The following is a 6,026-nucleotide window of genomic DNA, read 5'->3' on the forward strand; positions in this document are numbered from 1 at the left end:
TGTTAGCAATTGCCGCATTTTATGATTATGAAATTTGGCAAATGGATGTCAAAACTGCATTCCTGAATGGATTTTTGCAAGAAGAGTTGTATATGATGCAGCCAGAAGGTTTTGTCGATCCAAAGGGAGCTAACAAAGTGTGCAAGCTCCAGCGATCCATTTATGGACTGGTGCAAGCCTCTCAGAGTTGGAATAAATGCTTTGATAGTGTGATCAAAGCATTTGGTTTTGTACAGACTTTTGGAGAAGCCTGTATTTACAAGAAAGTGAGTGGGAGCTCTGTAGCATTTCTGATATTATATGTAGATGACATATTGCTAATCGGAAATGATATAGAATTTCTGGATAGCATAAAAGGATACTTGAATAAGAGTTTTTCAATGAAAGACCTCGGTGAAGCTGCTTACATATTGGGAATTAAGATCTATAGAGATAGATCAAGACACTTAATTGGACTTTCACAAAGCACATACCTTGACAAAGTTTTGAAGAAGTTCAAAATGGATCAAGCAAAGAAAGGATTCTTGCCTGTGTTACAAGGTGTGAAATTGAGTAAGACTCAATCCCCAACCAATGCAGAAGATAGAGAGAAAATGAAAGATGTTCCCTATGCTTCAGCCATAGGCTCTATCATGTATGCAATGTTGTGTACCAGACCTGATGTGTGTCTTGCTATAAGTCTAGCGGGGAGGTACCAAAGTAATCCAGGAGTGGATCACTGGACAGCGGTCAAGAACATCCTGAAATACCTGAAAAGGACTAAGGATATGTCTCTCATATATGGAGGTGACAAAGAGCTCATCGTAAATGGTTACGTTAATGCAAGCTTTGACACTGATCCGGACGATTCTAAATCGCAAACCGGATACGTGTTTACATTAAACGGTGGAGCTGTCAGTTGGTGCAGTTCTAAACAAAGCGTTGTGGCAGGATCTACATGTGAAGCGGAGTACATAGCTGCTTCGGAAGCAGCAAACGAAGGAGTCTGGATGAAGGAGTTCATATCCGATCTAGGTATCATACCTAGTGCATCGGGTCCAATGAAAATCTTTTGTGACAATACTGGTGCAATTGCCTTGGCAAAGGAATCCATATTTCACAAGAGAACCAAGCACATCAAAAGACGCTTCAATTCCATCCGGATCTAGTCCAGGTGGGAGACATAGAGATTTGCAAGATACATACGGATCTGAATATAGCAGACCCGTTGACTAAGCCTCTTCCACAAGCAAAACATGATCAGCACCAAAGCTCCATGGGTGTTAGAATCATTATTGTGTAATCTAGATTATTGACTCTAGTGCAAGTGGGAGACTGAAGAAAATATCCCTAGAGGCAATAATAATGTTATTATTTTATTTCCTTATATCATGATAAATGTTTATTATTCATGCTAGAATTGTATTATCCGGAAACATAATACTTGTGTGAATACATAGACAAACCAAATGTCACTAGTATGCCTCTACTTGACTAGCTCATTAATCAAAGATGGTTATGTTTCCTAACCATAGACATGTGTTGTCATTTGATTAATGGGATCACATCATTAGGAGAATGATGTGATTGACATGACCCATTCCATTAGCTTAGCACCCGATCGTTTAGTATGTTGCTATTGCTTTCTTCATGACTTATACATGTTCCTATGACTATGAGATTATGCAACTCCCGTTTACCGGAGGAACACTTTGTGTGCTACCAAACGTCACAACATAACTGGGTGATTATAAAGGAGCTCTACAGGTGTCTCCAAAGGTAAATGTTGGGTTGGCGTATTGCGAGATTAGGATTTGTCACTTCGATTATCGGAGAGGTATCTCTGGGCCCTCTCGGTAATGCACATCACATAAGCCTTGCAAGCATTACAACTAATGAGTTAGTTGTGAGATGATGTATTACGAAACGAGTAAAGAGACTTGCCGGTAACGAGATTGAACTAGGTATTGAGATACCAACGATCGAATCTCGGGCAAGTAACATACCGATGACAAAGGGAACAATGTATGTTGTTATGCGGTCTGACCGATAAAGATCTTCGTAGAATATGTAGGAGCCAATATGAGCATCCAGGTTCCGCTATTGGTTATTGACCGGAGAAGTGTCTCGGTCATGTCTACATTGTTCTCGAACCCGTAGGGTCCGCACGCTTAAGGTTTTGATGACAGTTATATTATGAGTTTATGCATTTTGATGTACCGAAGTTTGTTCGGAGTCCCGGATGTGATCACGGACATGACGAGGAGTCTCGAAATGGTCGATACATAAAGATTGATATATTGGAAGCCTATATTTGGATATCGGAAGTGTTCTGGGTGAAATCGGGATGTTACCGGAGTACCGGGAGGTTACCGGAACCCCCCGGGAGGTATATGGGCCTTAGTGGGCTTTAGTGGAAGAGAGGAGAGATGGCTAGGGCTGGGCCGCGCGCCCCTCCCCCCTAGTCCGAATAGGACAAGGAGAGGGGGGCGGCGCCCCCCTTCCTTCTCTCTCTCCTCTTCCCCCTTCCCGAATCCTATTCCAACTAGGAAAGGGGGGGAATCCTACTCCCGGTGGGAGTAGGACTCCTCCTGCCGCACCCTCCTCCTGGCCGACCGCACCTCTCCCTTGTTCCTTTATATACGGAGGCAGGGGGCACCCCTAGACACACAAGTTGATCCACGTGATCATATTCTTAGCCGTGTGCGGTGCCCCCTTCCACTATAATCCTCGATAATATTGTAACGGTGCTTAGGCGAAGCTCTGCGATGGTAGAACATCAAGATCGTCACCACGCCGTCGTGCTGACGGAACTCTTCCCCGACACTTTGCGGGATCGGAGTCCGGGGATCGTCGTCGAGCTGAACGTGTGCTAGAACTCGGAGGTGCCGTAGTTTCGGTGCTTGATCGGTCGGGCCGTGAAGACGTATGACTACATCAACCGCGTTGTGCTAACGCTTCCGCTGTCGATCTACAAGGGTACGTAGATCTCACTCTCCCCTCTCGTTGCTATGCATCACCATGATCTTGCGTGTGCGTAGGATTTTTTTTTTGAAATTACTACGTTCCCCAACAAAAACTTGATAGCCTGCAAGTGCATGGGGTTTAGTTGTAGCTTTTTCAAAGTAAGAGTATCGATCCCACAGGAATCAGACCTTTGCCTCTTGTAAAGAATAATATAATCTTGTCCCTGCAGATAATTGTAGACTTAAGTAGAGTGAGTGCGGATATAAATAATGACTAAATAGTGTTGTGGCTGGTAACTAAATAAGATGAAAGTAAATAGAGTGCAAGAATTGTAGTGACGGGTGAAACAGTAGAATAAAAAGGCGTCCTCAGGAAGTCCAGGATCCCCATTGGTATGTTTATAGCGCACTTATGCATAAGCATAGTATGAATGGATACTTGAGCCACTGTTGACCATTATGCTTGGTGGAGCTGGGTACGGTACATGTTCTACTCCTGGTAGACTTTGTGCCACACACGTCACCATCATAGTCTCCCCCAGTGGGCACTTATGCATAAGCATAGTATGACTAGATACTTGAGCCACTGTTGATGATTATGTTGGGCAGAGCTGGGTACAGTATATGATTCTACTCGTGGTAGACTTCGTGCCATGCACGCCACCATCATAGTCTCCCCAGAGGGTTATAACTCATGATAATTAAGGGTTTCCCCGTGGACCCGGCCTCTCTAACGGTTCTCCGTAATTCCCCGGTCAATTGCAAAGACTTAGAGCAGTAGGCTTTTACTCTCATCACGAATTACCTCCGCATCCTAAACCATTACAATGACAGTGATATACATCGTGGCCATAAGGCACAAATGCTGAGTGGGGCCCCTTCACAACATTCACGAAGTTATTAAACTAAGCATTCAACATGGGATGTCATATCCACAATAACATGATGTTGCAGAAGATAAGGATGTGGATGATGATGATGATGATGGAGTGGATGATGATGATGGCAGTGGTGATGTTGTCCCCTTCGCGGTGAGGGATCCCCCTTCTTCACCCTGCCAATCCCTTCTCCGGATAAACTCCAGAGGCTAGGGTTGCCTTCTGGATGAGTTTCTGGTGTCTCTCGAGGTCTGGTCAATGATCGGATTCGACGGGTGGAATAATGATCGAACGGCGACGTGTAATACGACCACACATACGGGCACTTGTGGTCGTATGAAACGCCGTCTTTTTCTCTAGAAGCGCGACGACGCCCCTTTCTTTGGCCTTCTTGCTTGATTCTTTTACGGAAAGTGATTATCACTTTAAATAAATAATTTCACTAACATTTCTGAGGATTTTCTCCATTAAATGATAATTGATGCAAAAGACGTTACCTGAGGGATTATCAACAAAAAGAAAGTGTACGAGCGTAGTAAAATTCCACAAAGCATACTATGTAGGCACAAAATACGTGATAAAACTATCACATAAATTGGACTCATCGGTCCAACAAGGCAGAAAATTGCGTGGACTGCCGGACTGATGTTCTTTTGAATTATGTCATGTAAAAACTAAGCATACTTGCATCTTTTTGATTGTTATCGGGCATGCGATCCGGCGTTGATGTGATCTGGCTGTGATCTGGCGCGTTGTGTGGAATGGACTAAATTTGAATTTCAAATTGCCCTCTACTGACGGACATATATAGGATAGTATTGGATGGCCTTCCGCATCTGTGTCCGTAAACTGGTCCCCCGTTCTGCGGACGAATGCGAAAGGAATTTGCGAGTGCCCTCAGTACATCATCTAGCTCATGTCTTGGCAGTAAGATTATGTATTATTTTTACATCACCAAGGCACGTGCGACTATCTCTACTATGGAAAAGAAAATTCATCAAAATTCCTAGTAAATACAAGAAAAAAAAGGGCTTTCCACATACAGATAGTAAAAAATCAACGACTTTTCTCTATCAGTTATGGACACTTCACGAGAAAACATTGCTCCAACAAATGATGTAGATGCAAAAAAAATCTTAAGATTTGCCCATGATGTAAAATAGGACACCAAGTGATGCAAATTTGTATCACGGCCGCTCTCGCAAAACTTGAGTAAAACACGCACAACCCCAACTATCGCGTGAAACCTTTCCGGGCCGTGCCCGTTACCAGCCTGCTGCCGTCAGACCCCATGCACGCTACTCAGACCCCACGGCCACTAACACCGCTACGTGCACGTCACCATGACCGCCTCCACGGTGTTGTAAATTTTACACCATTTTTTGGAGTTGGAGGCTTTTGGTGATGTAAAAATCCATTTTTTATTATGTAAATTTTACTCAAAGCATAATTTGATGGTGTATTTTGCATCATCTATTAAAGATGCTTTTAGTATAAACTGACATTAAACGCCCCGACGGACGGACCGGTCGCTAATTAGTCGAAAAAACCCGGCCCCGAATGCCTGGGCTATCTAACACCCCTTATATCCAACCTAAATCTAGAGCGCCGCCTCCACGTCAGCCCCGCCCATGCTGACCCTCCCCAACCCCAGTCTCTCCTCACCAAAATCCCCACCCGAAGCAAATCTAACTCCACTTCACTCTCGCTCTGCTCTCTATCCCTTCTCCTCCCTCTCTCCATCCACCATGTCCCGCACCAGTAGTGGTAGAGCCGATGGATCCGGCAACGAGTGGGACGCCTTTCTACGTGAGGCGTGGGGCGACGAGGTGGACACATGCGGCAGGCCCAACGCGAGAGAGGCCACATGCCAAAACCTTTTTTTTGGTCAAGTTTTCCGCTTTTCTTTTTTCACTTTTGTTTGTACTTCCAAATATTTTAAATACTGATATTACAAAAATAATTTATTTGGAAAAAATGTAATCAATCATTAAATGTTAAATATTTATAGAAAAAATGTTTCTCATGTATACAAAAAAAATACAGACAAATTATTCAAGCATTTAAAAGTTGTTAATCAAATGTTGAAAAATGTTAATCAAGCATTTAAAAAAATGTTAAATGTGTATAAAAACATATTTTTCATGTTTACGAAAAATGTATACAAAAACATACAATGTGTATGAAAAAATAGTGGTCATGT

Source organism: Triticum aestivum, chromosome 1A (assembly GCF_018294505.1).
Source record: "Triticum aestivum cultivar Chinese Spring chromosome 1A, IWGSC CS RefSeq v2.1, whole genome shotgun sequence".
NCBI classification, from domain to species: domain Eukaryota; kingdom Viridiplantae; phylum Streptophyta; class Magnoliopsida; order Poales; family Poaceae; genus Triticum; species Triticum aestivum.